This window comes from Trachypithecus francoisi, unplaced genomic scaffold, assembly GCF_009764315.1.
Source record: "Trachypithecus francoisi isolate TF-2019V2 unplaced genomic scaffold, Tfra_2.0 Lachesis_group18, whole genome shotgun sequence".
NCBI lineage: Eukaryota > Metazoa > Chordata > Mammalia > Primates > Cercopithecidae > Trachypithecus > Trachypithecus francoisi.
The window spans coordinates 30,807,606-30,825,259 of record NW_022681463.1 but is presented as its reverse complement, the minus strand read 5'-3'; the positions used below and the strand labels follow the sequence as shown (position 1 = coordinate 30,825,259).

Genomic DNA, 17,654 nt, shown 5'->3' with positions numbered 1-17,654 from the left:
GCTTCAAACAGTGCTATGAAGCACTTTGTTCTCACTTTACAAAAAGCCCTAGAGGCATTATTTTGCTGCTAAAAGATTTGTCTATTCCACATTGTTTGGTAAATTTCCATTTTCTACAATGAATAATATAAGTAGGATTTTAAAATGAAAGAAAGCAATTGCATAGTGCTTTTTTTCCCTAATCAGACAATGAGAAATGGCTCAAAACCTAAATGTTACATGCCTATACCCCCCGTGGAGATTTGAGGAGTTAAAGTGGACAGTTGGGATTAAAATTAGAACTGAACTAATTTTAGATAATGAATTTGCTTTTAATATTGGTAAACAAATTTTAAAAATGAAGTAGACAATATTATTCCTATGGTTGTCTGTAAAATGATGTAGAAATAATAATACCTTTAGAATTTTGCAATTTTAAAGGGTGTATTTAATTGATTCTTATAAATCAAGATTACAAAGCACTCATTTTATTGCTCACTAAACATAAAACCTCATTGCAAAGCTTGCTATTAATTCCTAGGAAAACTAAAGAAATAACTTAGATGTCATAAACTGAAGTTTAGAAAGCAAAAACTTCCTTTTATTAGTTGCTTTAGGTTTCATGCAGGAAGCTGTAATGTGTTACAGGTATCGTAGTAAGTTTTCCTTGCTACAGAGACATACTGATGTATTCAAGAGATGAATTTTGAGATCAGAATTACCTGGCAGAAACTTCAAATTCAACATCTTCTTGAATATAACGTATAAAAATAATTCACTTTTTCTGAATCTCAGAAATTCTTATGGGATAAATAGCCCTAATCCTTGCTTTAGAAAGCTACTGAGAGAGTTGAGATATAAAGTTATTACATTTGATGCTACATTGTAACTTATCTCCACAGAAGGTATTCAGGGACATCTTTTTCTCTTTCTGTGCAATATGTTGAGTCGTAACTAGTGCTGTTTCCAAAGCATCTCAAATTTGGGAGCCATGCTGTATGCATTTTTCTAGCCCTAATAATAATGTAGACATTTTCATTAATTATACATTGAATGAACAAGTAAATGGATACATTGAATGAATGAGTGTTTAAAATGAAAGGCACTTAGATCTTTATAATAAAATACAAAAGATCTTAGAAGTAATTGATGTAGTAATTATTACACTTATCTTTGCCTCCCATTAATCCTTCTAACAATAACAAAAGAAATACAACTGGCATCTGATATGACAAAAAGTGCATTTTGTGTTGAATATGTTTGTATTTCTATAGACATCCAAATAATGCTTACTAACTTTTCAAAAAATGCTGATATCCATTCTATATTATTTATTTGTTCCAAAAATATGAAGACAGCTAAGCCAAGTTCTCCTCATTTAGCAGCTGAAGCTTTTATGATCAAGATAATTTAATTCCCTTTCCTTTATTCAGACAGGTAATTAATGGCAGAGCCAGAGACTGGTCCCCAGCCTCTTGGAACGTAATCCTTCATTGCATTATTCTTTAGAGTACTCTACTTCCCTATTTGGAGCATTCTTCTCAGTAAGAGCACATACAAAGATGAAGAATGAATGGATTTGGGTACACTGATTGTCAAAGCTTCAGTGAATAACCCATGTGTTCAAAGCTTTCAGAACTGTTCTGGTGAATGAACATTCTCTGAAAGTTAATGACATGTTATTTTGTTTCCTTATAAATTATCAAAATGCCAGCATACGACACTTAAGAGCTTAGACACAAAGGCATTATGTAGACACAGCTATAATAAGACAACACAATTTTAACTGAGGGGGCTTAGTGTGCCCAGTTTAAAAAAGAAATACAGAGAAAAAGTAGTGTTGTTGAGTATTTGTTTTTAAAATTCTAGATATTATGAAAGCAAAAAAGAAACAATGTAAGAAAAACATAAAAAACAAAATTACTATGAACTTTATAAGTAAAAGATGTTTCAGAGACCAAATGGTAAAAAATAAAAATAAAAATGAAACTTTGATAGAATTTGCATTATTTATTGCATAATAAAAAGGCAAAATAATAGTTATGTATTCAAAGAGTTTGCCATTTAGAGGTGAGAATAAATATGTGATAGTCTTTAACATATTTGTCAGAGATTGCTATGTGTTTGGTAATGATATGAAGTGTTTTGTAAACATTACAGCCTTTAATCATTACGACAAATAAGTAGCTGTCATTATTTTCAGAGAATCTGACAAATAGAGAGGTCAAGTAAGTTGTCCAGGTACCCTAGATAATCTCTCACTTTGGTAAGGTTCAAAGTGGTTGGTTTGACTTCCGAGTAGTAGTGTCTAATCATTCATGCTCAACTGCCTCTGAACCACTATGCTATCCTCTGATAAGCTATAAAGCAATTATGATAGAAACTATGATAGAACACAAACACAAATAAAATAATAAAGGGATGCAGGAAAGCATCAGCTCTTTCCAACTGGCCATAGTGATAGCTCAACAAAACTAGTGGAACTTATAATTGGCTTAGAAAATCCACAGGTAGGAAAGAGCGAGAGAAAACAAATCTTGCATGAACAAATGCACAAGGAAAAATTATTCATAAAATGCCTCCATCTACATGGTAGCGACAGAAATATCTTGCTAAACATTATTTTCTAAACTTAGCATTTAGATATATTGCTTGCTATTTTTTCTATAACCTACATGATTCAATATAACTACCGAAGTATTCCTTTATATACTCATCACAGACATTGAGACTTATATGTTGCAAGCTTCATTCCTAAGTGAGTAGGAAACAGAAATCAAGGATGCAATTCTTACCCTCATAAAGTTTAAAGTTTTGTGGGGGATTCAGACAAATAAAACTGTACATGTAATTTATATGTGATTTGGTAGTAGTCCAGGATTTTTGAAAGTTTAGAAGAATCAAAACAAATGCAACAAAGGATCAGGAAAATATTTCTGGAGAAAAAGATCCTGAAGCAAATACTGAAAGGAAACTAGGTGTAAGAAAGTAAACTTTTTCTAAATTTCAACTTTAATTTTAGATGTAGGGGATACATGTGCAGGTTTGTTACATGGGAATATTGCCTGGTGCTGAGGTTTGGCGTATCGATCTTCTTAGGTAGTGAGCATAGTACCCAATAGGGTACTAACCTACACCCCCTCCCTCCCACCTCTGGTAGACCACTGCATCTACTATTATCATGTTTATATCCACACGTGCTCAAAATTTAACTTCCACTTATAAGTGAGAGATGTAGTATTTGCTTTTCTGCTCCTGTGTTAGTTCACTTAGGATTATGGTATCCAACTGCACCCATGTTGCTGCAAAAAACATTATTTCATTATTTTCCATGGCTGCATAGTATTTGGTTCATCAAATTTTCTTTATCTCATCTACCACTGATAAGGATCTGGGTTGATCCCAAGTCTTTGATATTGTGAATAATGCAGCAATGAACATACAAGTGCATTTGTTTTTTTGGTAGAATGATTTATTTTCTTTTGAGTATATATTCAGTAATAAGATTGTTGGCTCGAATGATGGTTGTTTCAAGTTCTTTGAGAAATCTCCAGACTGATTTCCACAGCAGTTAATTTACATTACCAACAACAGAGTGCAAGGATTCTCCTTTCTCCACAGCTTTGCCAGTATATGTTGATTTTTTGATTTTTTAATATTAGCCACTCTGAATGGTGTGAGATAGTATCTCATTGTGGTTTTGGTTTGCATCTCTGATAATTAGCAATGCTGAAAATATTTTCATGTGTTTGTTGGCCACTTATATGTCTTTTTCTGAGAAGTGTCTGTTCATGTCATTTGTCCACTTTTTAATGGGGTTATTTGATTTTACTTGTCAAGTGGTTTAAGTTTTTTATAGATTCTGGGTATTAGACATGTACTGGATGCAGAGTTTGTGAATATCTTCTCCCGTCCTGTAGATTTTCTGTTTACTCTGTTGATAGTTTCTTTTCCTCAGCAGAAGTTCTTTAGTTTAATTACATTCCACTTTTCTACTTTAGTTTTGATTGCAAATGCTTTTGGGTACTTAGCCAAAATTTCTTTGCCAAGGCTAATTCATGTGGTTTGACTGTGTCTCTACCCAAATCTCATCTCAAATTGTAATCCCCACATGTTGAGGGAGGGACCTGGTGGCGTGTGATTGGATCATGGGGGTGATTTTCCCTATGCTGTTCTCGTGACAGTGAGGGAGCTCTCAGGAGACCTGATGGTTTTAAAAGTGGCAGTTTTTCTTGAATGTTCTCTCTCCTGCCACCTTGCGAAAAAGGTGCCTGCTTCCTCTTCACCTTTTGCCATGATTGCAAATTTCCTGAGGCCTCCCCAGCTATGCAGAACTGTGAATCAATTAAACCTCTTTCCTTTATAAATTACCCAGTCTCAGGTAGTTTCTTTATAGTAGTGTGAAAACAGCCTAATGCATTGATGTCGAAAAGAGTAATTCTTAGGTTGTCCTCTACAATTTTTATAGTTTGAGGTCTTCCATTTAAATCGTTCATGCCTTTGTATTATTTTTTGTTTACGCTGAAAGGTAGGGTCCAGCTTTAATCTTCTGCATATGGCTAGCCAGCTATCCTAGCACCATTTATTGAAAAGAGAGTTCCTTCCCCATTGCTTTTTTGTTGGCCTTGTCAAAAATCAGACGGCTGTAGGTGTGCGGCTTTATTTTTGAGTTTTCTATTCTGTTAATTGGCCTATGTGTCTGTTTTTGTACCGGTACCATGCTGTTTTCGTTACCGTAGTCCCTTTTCCAGGCACCCTTTGGACCCTGGCACCAGCTCTAATGTTCAGTCACCCCATGCAGAGTTCTTAGCTTCATCCTGCTTCAGCTTCAGCATGTGAGTCTTTTCCATGTCAACATTTGGCATTTTCTGTCTGAAGATATGTTCAAATTATGTTGGTTTAATCTAAATCCCGGTGTGTTTTGGTGGCAGCAGCACTTCCTAGTGGCACTAGTCAGCCATCTTGAAACTCCACCAGCTTTTCAAAAAGCAAAACCATTATAAGTGAAGGGAGCAAATATGAAGAGTTAAGGAAGACAGAGATCATCACCATTTTCCAAAACATATGATCACCTGAAACATTCCAAGTTCTCCCTGTTTGTGACACAAAGATTTCACAGAATATAGCATCAAGTTCTACTAATAATTGAGTCTTTCGCTTGGTAATTCTTCTTATTTACAACTTATAATGAGACATGAGTTCTGCAAGAAATATCAACATGGCTCACGAGTGACTGCCACACTCCATTTTAAATGTTGTATGTAAATGCTACATGCTAATGTGGTACAGATTTTGTTGTTACTACTTTAATATTAATTGTTACATTCCATCATTTTCCAACAAAAGGGTCTACATTGTTGCATGATAGTAGATATTATCATCCTGCCTGTAGAGTGGCGTTTAATTCACACACTGAACAACAAGTAATGAGGCCTTTCCCATAAGAGTCGTAAGGTTCTAGGAACATAGGGAATTAGACTGACAAAGCTTTGTCATTATACAACATATGTTCTAGTTCAGAATGTGTCAGGAATTAGGCTCCTGTCACTCCAAAATTTTACCTTTATATTTTCCTTTTTTATGCTTGGGCTAAGATTCTTCAAATCACTTTTTTTTTTTCTTTTTCAGCTACTTCTGATATTTTCATTCAAATGAATGTACTATAGGAAGTTAAGGAGCACAGGTAAGTGTAATTTTTCTTTCTTCTTTATTTTTCCATTGAGTGCCACTGTATTATTGACTCTTCACCCTGGAAGCAGCACTTGGTTCTATCTTTTAGCACTCAAAACCAACCTTGTTATACTTTCTCAGAACTATCATTACCATCCAGACTTTAGACCCCGCTCAGAACCCAGTTGTGAACTCGGAGCTCCTTCCTCTTCCTCTTCTTTTTTTTTCTTTTATATATATATAAATGGGTCTCACTCTTTTATATATATATATATGTCTCACTCTATCATCCTGGTTGGAGAGCAGTGGCACAATCATAGCTCACTCCAACCTTTGCCTCCCAGGCTGGAGCTATCCTCCCACCTCAGCCTCCTGAGTAGCTGGCACCACAAGGTGTTCGCCACCATACCCGGCTACTTTTTGTATTTTTTGTAGAGATGGGGTTTCACCATACTGCCCAGACTCGTCTTGAACTCCTGGGCTCAGGGGATCTGCCAGCCTCCCAAAGTGCTGGGATTACAGGTATGAGACACTGTGCCCAGCCAGGGCCCCTTCTTAGCTTTTGATGTACCAACAAAACCACAAAGCATGCCCTCCTCAAGGTATGAACTTGGGATGATAGTATATAACTATAGATTATATAATACTTGTATTTTACTTAAATGTTTTCATTTGTGTTTCTAGACATCTACCACCTATTTAATATCCTCTTTCCAATGATCTCTATTGAAATACCTAATGTGGTTTCATCTCCTCTGATTTGTCTCTACTTGGCATTAGATACCCTACTTAATGATCCCAGAAATTATTAAAAAAAAAAAAGAATGTCAAAAATGGTATTATGAAATTTTGATTATTCTTTGTCCTGAAAACTGTAATAATCTCCTTGATCATAGGATGCCCTGAATATAAAATGCATTCAATTGCAAGCTGTCACTGATTGTGAAACAATGCTTACTGAAAAGTAAATGTTTTTGGAGGCAGGGGGACTAGCTGTTGTATATAACTGTTAAATTTGTAATGATGACTACAGGATCTATGGGGTGAAATATCTGATTGTAAATGCACTAAAAGACTTACAGGAAAAAAAATTACAAGCTTACAGCTTTTCATTCTCACATTCTCAGCCCAAACAGTCAGAGAAACAGAGCTTCTATGGCAAACTTAAAAACAATCTCCTAACAATCTCTTATTTCTTCTAGCTATAGGACAAGGCCCACTGTAAGTCAGACACAAATGTAATTATGTAGGTTGCAGAAGGACAACAAACACTGAGTTCCTTGACTCACCAAGTCTCCTACGTCAAGGTTAGGACATTGATTTACAGGCAGTAGGACTCTAAGATTTTAGGAATAAAAACAGAATCAGATAAAGTTGAGAATACTGAATTCCCATATCTCTGCAAGTTATCTCTGCTAGCAGAAGGATGTCTGCTATGTCTAAGGAGACCTCTGTCACACAATATCTAAGGAAACAAGTCTTGCCTTCCTTTAAGACCCTTGTTTACCTCACCATGGGTGGCCCATTTGCAAAGGTGTGCTTATTGCTTATTCTTGCTAAAATTGACCTGTTCTTTCACGATATCCTCTAGTCAAATAACCAAATGTATATATTAGAAACATAAATACATTATGTGACTCAGGTTAACCTACCAAATAACTTCCAGATTAGTTTGCTATATAATCTAAGACACATATGAATATGTTTAGGAATGAATTTGAATGGGAATAGACCAAGGGCATGGAATAAAACTCTAGAATATGCCACCTTTATATAAGGGCACTTACCGATACAAATTTATGATGCTAGTTTGTACAGATGGATTGGCTCTTAAGAGTTGACCTGATTGTTTGAAACTTGGACATGTTGGTGTCCTACATCCAATAAATTTGGGCTTAGAGAATTAGACGTTTTGTAGTGCATTTATCATAAGTTATGTTATGTCACCCACTCATTCACCATATGAGCCCATCACAGCGCTAAGTAATACATTTGTGAGCAGATTGCTAGAATACAGAAAATCTCTGTGGTAATTGTTTTCGGAAGGCTGGATATGATGGAGGAAGATGGTGTCCTTAAGACAAACTTAACGATTGCAATGGCATCAGAGAGAGCACCTCACAATGAGGATGTTGAATGGCAACACTGAATGGCAAGAGGCAAGGTGGCCTAATTTCTTTAATGAGCAGTTAGGACAAATCAGTAAATATATTTGATGGTAGAGGTAATATCATATTTCTTAGAACACTGCCAAAATTACTGTCACTATCATATACTTGAAAATTCAGTATTGGTGATTTCTATATAACATCTCCATTTAACTCACCTGTTTGGCCTGTGAAGAGGCAGATGGATCTGAGAAAATGAAAGTGAAGTTTAGCTGTTTTTCAGAGCTGTGTTTACTAGAAAAAATCTACACAATTATTGATCAAATGCATTATTTAATTTTCTCAACATATAAGGTTCAACAGAAGTGGTACTCTTGCTTAGCAAGCACAACAGTATACATTTTTAAATTTCATACAGCATTTCAAGGCTATATCAATCCTATATCAATAATCTAGCCTGCAGGAATATTACCAGTATTGACATCCCACAGAATGATTTACGCTGTTTCACTACATTAATGACAGTTGGTTTGCTGAATATAATACACAGGAAGAATCAACGGCCAAAAAAACAAAATCACAGTAAGAAAAATGTAAACCAGAGATTAGAGTCAAACCTCGCAGGGCTTAAGGGCCTTGTCACCTTGTTAAATTTTATTTGGTACAATATAATCATTCTGATGCCTAACATGGATTGATACACATTGCATCATATACCTCAAAAACAATATGTTACACATGTTTTATGTAACACATAAGACTCTGAATGTTGAGGCCAAGAGCAAGGGAAAGCTTAGGAGTCCAGTGTGCAATGAAAGCTATGTTGTCATATAAACTTCCTTACAGCAGTTACATTGATATATAAAATGTATGTGACAAATCTGGTGAAGTCTAGTAAGACACAGGAGACTCCTTGTGTTTTGAAGCAACAGCTTTCCCTTTTTCACAGATAATATCCTTTCTTATTTCCTTATGAGAAACACTTTCTGCCTTGCTATTGGGCCCTATATAAATTTAAAAACTTGATTATAAGACATCAAGAGATCATGTGGCTTGACCAAACTATTTGAATTGAGTGTTTTTTTACCAACCAAATTATAAGGCAGGGCATGCCCAAAAGCCGTAAAATCATCACTGCAGATGATGCATAAGAGATCAAGCTCAGGCAGGTAAATAAAACACAAGTAAATTGAATGAGCAGGTGGCTCAGATTCCTTTGATACCATCTCTTGATGCATTGCCATTCCTCCTCCTATGACCTTTTTTGCACAGTACCTTATAACAAATTGACAGAAGAAGAAATATCCTAGGTCTTTTGTCAATATGATAAATCCGACTTACAAGGGACTACTGTAGCATTAGATGCTCAATCAGAAGTGTGTCCTTGAAAGACAAGTGTGAATGAAAATTATCCCAGTGAGTCAAACATCAAGCAATCCATTTTGGATTTCTTAGTCTGTTTTGAGAGATAGATAGATAGATAGATAGATAGATAGATAGATAGATAGATAGATTAATCTCGGGCAGTGGCTAATGATTTGGCTGTATAATCAGAAACCTGGAAAATGACTGTATTACAGAATTGAAAAAATGGAAAAAGTGAGTTCAAAGGAATATATTGGTAGTCTTACTGAAAGGAGAAGAGTATGAATTGAATGCTCTTACCTGTGCTCTTACCTGTGCTCCTTAACTTCCTATAGTACATTCATTTGAATGAAAATATCAGAAGTAGCTGAAAAAGAAAAAAAAAAAAAGTGATTTGAAGAATCTTAGCCCAAGCATAAAAAAGGAAAATATAAAGGTAAAATTTTGGAGTGACAGGAGCCTAATTCCTGACACATTCTGAACTAGAACATATGTTGTATAATGACAAATGTTTATCTGTTTCAGAGAAAACTTTCAATAATCATCTGGACAACATGACCTGCCCATTGAACATCAGTTAGCCTCTTTCTCCAGCCACCTTGCTTTTGTTTGTTTGTTTTGAGACAGAGTCTCACTCTGCTGCCCAGGCTGGAGTGTAGTGCTGTGATCTCGGCTCACTGCAACCTCTGCCTCCCAGGTTCAGGCAATTCTCCTGCCTCAGCTTCCCGAGTAGCTGGGACTACAGGCGCATGCCACCGTGCCCGGCAACTTTTTGTATTTTAGTTGAGATGGGGTTTCACCATGTTGCCCAGGCTGGTCACGAACTCTCCAGCCACCTTTTTGCTTGAGCAATGGGCTTATTTATAAATAGCCACAAAAGAATAGATGAAGGCTCTGCACAGGCTGAACAATGTGGAACATCACACAACTCACTTTGCTGTCTTAATTACTCAGTGTCTAACTTGCCATCATCTAGAACAATGTTGAAGGCCTAATATCACACCTTGGCCAGGGAGGATTTCATGGGATTTCTTTTTTTATTTTTTATTTTTTATTTTTTATTTTTTATTTTTTATTATACTTTAAGTTCTAGGGTACATGTGCATGACGTTTATATCATGTATAACTCCCCAATGCAATCCCTCCCTCCTCCCCCCTCCCCATGATAGGCCCCAGTGTGTGATGTTCCCCTTCCCGAGTCCAAGTGATCTCATTGTTCAGTTCCCACCTATGAGTGAGAACATGCGGTGTTTGGTTTTCTCTTCTTGTGATAGTTTGCTAAGAATGATGGTTTCCAGCTGCATCCATGTCCCTACAAAGGATGCAAACTCATCCTTTTTGATGGCTGCATAGTATTCCATGGTGTATATGTGCCACATTTTCTTAATCCAGTCTGTCACAGATGGACATTTGGGTTGATTCCAAGTCTTTGCTATTGTGAATAGTGCCGCAATAAACATACGTGTGCATGTGTCTTTGTAGTAGAGTAATTTGTAATCCTTTGGGTATATACCCAGAAGTGGGATGGCTGGGTCATATGGTACATCTAGTTCTAGATCCTTGAGGAATCGCCATACTGTTTTCCATAATGGTTGAACTAGTTTACAATCCCACCAACAGTGTAAAAGTGTTCCTATTTCTCCACATCCTCTCCAACACCTGTTGTTTCCTGACTTCTTAATGATTGCCATTCTAACTGGTGTGAGATGGTATCTCATTGTAGTTTTGATTTGCATTTCTCTGATGGCGAGTGATGATGAGCATTTTTTCATGTGTCTGTTGGCTGTATGGATGTCTTCTTTTGAGAAATGTCTGTTCATATCCTTTGCCCACTTTTTGATGGGGTTGTTTGTTTTTTTCTTGTATATTTGTTTGAGTTCTTTGTAGATTCTGGATATTAGCCCTTTGTCAGATGAGTAGGTTGCAAAAATTTTTTCCCATTCTGTAGGTTGCCTGTTCACTCTGATGGTAGTTTCTTTAGCTGTGCAAAAGCTCTTTAGTTTAATTAGATCCCATGTGTCAATTTTTGCTTTTGCTGCCGTTGCTTTTGGTGTTTTAGACATGAAGTCCTTGCCCATGCCTATGTCCTGAATGGTACTACCTAGATTTTCTTCTAGGGTTCTTATGGTATTAGGTCTAACATTTAAGTCTCTAATCCATCTTGAATTAATTTTCGTATAAGGGGTAAGGAAAGGATCCAGTTTCAGCTTTCTACTTATGGCTAGCCAATTTTCCCAGCACCATTTATTAAATAGGGAATCCTTTCCCCATTTCTTGTTTCTCTTCATCTTTGGGGAAGAGCAATGATTTGTCCTCACTAGTTTAGAAAGATACTGTATTTATGAAATTGACATTCTTGCACATAATGCTTTTGTTAGCACCCTATATATGTACTTGTGATTTCTGTATAAGAGATTTATTCTGTAGCAAATAAGTGTGGAAATAGGCATATGCCATAGAATTCTTTATCATGCCAAGTAGCTTCTCTGATAGAAAGAAGGAATGACTGACTGAAGACTCAGTTATAGTGCTAGCTGAGAAATAATACACTAAAAGTATGATGTTCTGTCTTGAAAGAGGTGATCTATGCTTTAAGTTAACTTTCAACATAAGGATTATTTATATTTTTTTGTTGTCAGAAAACATAGATCATGCAATCAAGAGTGAAATGAGGAGGACTAAATTACTCTTTCACTAGTTTTCAATTATTGCCCTAACAAGTTATCACAAACTTAATCGTTCACTTAAAACAGCATATATATCTTGTCTCACAGTTCTGTAGGTCAGAACTTTGGTGGGCTTGGTTAACTTATTTGCTTAGAGTCTAACAAAGCAGAAATTAAAGTTTCAGCAAGTTGCCAAATTTTTTTCTGCAGCTTTGAAGAATAATCCCCCTCTAAGCTAGCCCAGATTATTGTCCCAATTCAGTTCTGTGTGACCGTAGGACTTTTTCCCATCTCCTTGCTGGCTGTCAGTCAGATGTTCTTCCCATCTTCTACAGGCCATCAACAGATCTTGCCTCATGGCCTTGTGACTTCATCTTCACAAACACCAATGGTGAATGGTGTTCTTCTTCTTCTTTAAATCTCTTTTTACATCCACTCTGCTTCCTCTTTCCTGTGCTACTTCCTCTGCAGCCTCAGTCTCACAGTTGATTGACTCTCCCTGCCTTAATCTTCTGTTTTTAAGAGCCCATGTGATTACACAATACCCACCTAGATCATCTAGGATAATATCCTTAACCCAAAGCCAGGTTATGAATAGCCTTACTTTCAATGTCAAACTCCCTTCAAAGAAGTAAATAGATTAATGTTTGTTGAATAACCAGGGGATGGAAATTGTGGTGGGAGTAAATACATGTAGAATTCTGCCAATTATACTATTACAACTAATAATCCATCTAGAAAGTATTTTTTGCTTCTATACCATAAACGTTGGGTTCTGCTTTTTTCTACTGAGGCACAGAAAAAAATGATTGAATTGGAGGTTGAGGTCATCACCTGGCCATTTCAATTCCCTCACTCCACTGAACTGACAAAAAATAAATTAGTTATAGTCTGACATGATTTATTATGATGCTTACGAGATAGGTGTGTTGCTGACATACATTGGTGACAAGGAGGAGTAAAATCCACAGTGACTAAGTACTAATCACTTAGTACTTCATGTGTAATAGCAAATGTTAATGGAAAACTACAACAACTCTTAAACGTCATATTACTCAAATATTACAGCTTTTAGAAATAATGTTGAGTCAATTCCTAAGGCAAAAAAACACAATCTGCTGAGAACAAGTAATTGGTAATTGAACAGAGAAGTTAAAATATCAACTGTAGACTCATTATTGGAGGAAAAAATATTGTAGCAGATATGCATATTCTCTTCCTTATTTTTTACACCTAAACACATGCACACAGGTGGATATATTATTCAATTTCTGTTTCCTGCCTCTTGTTTTCATTATTATACAAAAGAGAAATTGTTTGTAAGTGGTTAACTTTACACATAACCTTCAGATTCACATGGGGACCATAACACAATTAGTAGACTAATTACAATAATTCAGAAATAGATATCATCACATTTGTTTAGAGTTAGAAAAAAATAGAGTACCTTGTGTTCTGTTTTGAAGAGAGGGTAATGAAAATAGTTGAATTTTTGTAGGCAAAAGGAAAACATTACAATTGATATTATATTGTAATTCACTATGGCAAGTGTTTGTATAGATACAGGCTAACCAAAGGAAAGCTGTACGCTGATAATCAACCAATTGTCTTCCTTGTCTCAATTCACCATTCTATTTTCTGCTCTGTGGTGCGGGGACTGAGAATTCACAAAACAATATTTATCTTTTATCTACTGTATTTTAAACAGAAAGTTCTGACAGAAGGGGTTACTAGAGATTGCTTATGAATGAGGAATAGTGAAGACTGGACTTTCTCATTTTTTGTTGTTTGTTTTGCTTTGCTACTTTTTCCCCCATTAATGTTAATATTAGAGTCATTCAAAAAAGGGCTACATGTTGCAGCATGTGATTTACTCTCCAGTTTCTTTAGCATTGCCCGGAGAGCATCCCATGCTTACTAGTCTGAACCTCATTTCCATGAGCCAAAAGTTCTACCACTACCCAGTCAGTATCTTCTCAGAAGTTTGAGCCTACCTTCGCAAGGCTCTTCATTTCTCAGGTTCTGGTAATCCCCACATATTCCATTTTCCCCCTCAGCTACGTGAGTTAAGAACTGATGCCTACAGTTGCAATGCCTTTGTTGCTTCTGGGTTGCCTTTTTGCCTTCCGAACACTTTTCAAGGTAATTTTCTATATTAAATTCCCTGTCAAATACCTACTACGGTTTCTGTTTTTACAAAAGTATTCTCTAAGATAGAGGGAAACAAAAAATAAGCAAAATGATATAAACATAAATATAAATGAATGGGATTAGATAGAGTGAATTAGAGAGAGACAGCCAGAAGGGAGAGGAGAAAGAGAGAGAGAGAGAGAATGACATATAGTGGAATTATGGGAGAAGAAAACAAGAAAATTGAATGGCAGTTGAATGGAGTAAATAGTGGCATTTTGTATCAGATCATTTGTGAAAGGCTGAAAATGGGAAGCTTTAGAGTATATAGCTTACAAATGAAAATAATTTAGGAATAAGAAAGCAAGGAGAAGAATTTTTTTTTTTTGAGAGAGGGAGCTATATGTGTAAAGCGATCTAAGCAAGAATATAATTGGCATTTTAAAAGTGTTTGGGCACTCACAGGGCAAAGAAATGGATGAAGTAAAACAATGTAGAGGATAAATTTGAAGAAGTATGCAGGGGGTGGCTCATCAGATCACACTAGGAGTCTCTCGTAAGAAGCATTTTTTTTTTTTTAAATCTAAATTTTGGGACAGAGGGAGACACATGCAAGCCAAAAGAGGTTTTAAATTAAAAACAACTTAATATAAAATAGAATGTTTGTTCCAAATATAATGAAAATGCAGACAATGTATACTAATTTCACTTTTAAAATTATGATTATTATCTACTCTGACATGATACTATTGTTTACATCAATCAGCTATTTAATTCAACATCACCTTAAACCAACAAACATAAAATACAATTTAAGAGAAGAGACTGTTTTTCAAATACATTTATGCTTTGCAAAATAAATGCTTAAGAATTGTGTGTCAGGCTTAATTTCATCGTTTAACATTCAGGATTGAAATTCATACCCAGAATTTGTAAGCGCATTTGACGCCAGATAGATAAATATGATCCCTAGTTATTTAATAAAGGACTTGAATAACAGTAAAGAAAAATACTAACTCAAAACTCATGTTCCCTGCTGTCTAGATCATGCCTCTAACCACAAATCTAGTAACAAGGAAATATAATCTACTTGCTTATGACAGAAATGCTTGAACAAGTAATGTCTGTTTCAGTAGAGGACAGAATATCCTGGGTGCAATACTGATATATGTGATGGTGATTTTATCATCAGTTTAATTCCCCATTCCAAATTTTGAGGACTAAATGTTGAAATCCAGGTAGCTGATTTAAAGCATATGACAAAGAAAATATGTGGAATGTTCCTAAGGTATTGGACCATAATTGAAGCAGTGTCTGATTTTTTATTTGCAAAGTATGCAATTCTTAGTGATACACTATTTTTTTTTTTTTTTTTTGCTTAAATGTAACAAGACTGAAAAACATTTCTTAGTGGGACAAGGGGACTTAAGAATGAAAGAGAACTTTTGAAGAATTAAGAAATTGGTAAATGGTTTTCCCAAGACAAGAAGAACAAAAAACGGTGGAAAAAAACATGGAGACCTTGAGTAAAAGTAATTAAATTTCTTCCAATATGGATGCCATGAAAAGAATTTATTCTGTCTAGCTTAATTTTGCAGTGCATATTATTCCATGCAGTGTTGTGGTGTCTATGATATATATAGTTAGTTGTATCAGTTACAAACATTGCATTTTTGAGTGGTAAAAATGAAAATATTATAGATTAATCATTCACTAATGAGATAAGCAGCAGCAAAGAGGGGCAAACATTTTAACTGTCAGAGAGACAAAAAAATTTCTACCTGTTTTAAAACATATGAATGGAGGTTATCGTCTTGGAAAAACAACAGGTGAAAACAATGAGAAATACACTGAAAGTTGTATACTTACCTATAAGAAACTGAATGGCATTTTAATGGCTATTAATTTTTTCCAATATGAAAGTAACATAATCACTATAACATTGAATCTATTGTTGTATAGTACATTAAGACAAGGAAAAATCTTAATTGATCTATAAGGTAATTACTTTTGGCCCATCAGTCAGATCATGTTACGGATGATAAAAATGAAGAATACATAACAAACTGTATCTCCCAAAAATAATTTTTCTGGGAAATAACAAAAGACACTTTTACCAGGCAGAAAATAATTTAGTCTTCATATAAAAATGTCTTATGTGTATTACTTTATACTTAACATAAATTGATTCAACTTTCTAGTCATATGTAAATTTCTGCTAACACTTACATAATATCAGTTTATGTTTTTTACACCATTTAACAGCATGCTAAACTAAATTGAATTTATGTTTCTCAACATGTTTTGAGCCCCTAAATTGTATATGTGTTATGCTAGGCATAAAGATACAAAGATAAATCATTATCCTTAAGTTTCTCACATCCAGTAAGTGAGAATCCTAAAAAATGCAATTATGATATAAAACAATAATTCAGAAAATAAAAGTATAAAAAGCACCTCATGAGCATAAAGAAACTTGGCTCTGATTGTAGAACACACATTTTCTGTTCTTTTTTAAAAAAAAATTTGTTGAATTGTCTGTCAAAAAGGTGGTAAGTTAAAAAAAAGTGTTATGTGCTAAGTGAGAAAAAAGTTCCAGATATGCATAATTCAACTTACATAAGATCTATATATTTACTGTATGTGTTTGTTTTCCAGGAATCTGTAATTACAAAAATTTTACAGAAGTCATCTCTCATGCTCCCATCTGTTCCTAACACTGGACATACTGATTCTCAGAAGGGCTCTAGAGCTACACTGGACTAGATCTTGATTAGTCTAAATCCAGGCAAGGAGAGATAACGCCGTACTAATTATTTTAACAGGGAGATATATTAGGAGAAATTGATTAAGTAGACAGTGAAAGACTACAAAAAAGTAAAAGTAAAAACCAAAATGGTAGAAATATAAACTACGGGGAACAGCTGTATCCATGATGTTGGGGAAATAAAGAGGACTGGCTGTACTTGGCAGAACCTGGAAGCTTGGAGGAGGAGCCCGCAGGGCTGCTGCCTGGGCCCATCAGGAAGATTTTGCCCACTTGTGTTGGTATTCAGAGAGGGTGCCATAAAGCTCATTCTGGGGATTTGAGAAGCAGCTGGAAACCAGAACCAGTGGCTCCTTGCAAAGTGAGAACGAACAGCATTAACAACGAAAGGAGCAATTCCCTTCATCCATCCTTCTTCGCCTGGCAGCCTCCCTGGAATACCCACTATTGTCAAAACCTAACCTAACAGAAAAATCAACTGGTCACAAAGAAATGCACTATGAAGTGTTCCAGTTCTACAATGAAAGTGGAAAGAAGAGCGGGTTTGGATCCAATCAAGAGAAAAATGTTTCTTAACTCCCTAAAAGTCTTTAAATAGTCTTTAAAAATTGTTCACCTCTCATGTGAATCTCTCCACCAATTATAAAAGTTAACTTGAAAATTTTGTGATTTCTACTACTCATCAGAGAAGGAAATTACTGGTGGGCTACAAAGTAACTAGAAGAACTGTTAATATTCTTTAAATATTTATTCATTAAATAGTTACATAGTGTTCATTATTTAAACAACATGACAAAAGATGTTGAAAATTACATTAATCTTTTCTTAAATATAGAGGTAGCCTTTATAATACTAATATCTATAATTTTTCAGGGAATATAATATGTCTCACAAAATAGCAGAGAGGTATTGTTTACCTGAATTAAGATAGGTCTTGCAATAAACTAATTTGGGTTATACTTACAGTAA

At 35.2% G+C, this 17,654-nt stretch overlaps 1 long non-coding RNA gene across 1 annotated transcript; it reads right to left on the bottom strand.

The window, feature by feature from the left end:
• Positions 1-866: 866 nt before the first annotated feature.
• On the bottom strand, positions 867-9,490 carry LOC117063404. The gene is made up of 3 exons (XR_004428908.1): positions 9,099-9,490; positions 7,976-8,004; positions 867-993 (listed from the first exon to the last, which is right to left on the bottom strand). It is a non-coding gene; the product is annotated as an uncharacterized LOC117063404 (long non-coding RNA).
• Positions 9,491-17,654: the final 8,164 nt, after the last annotated feature.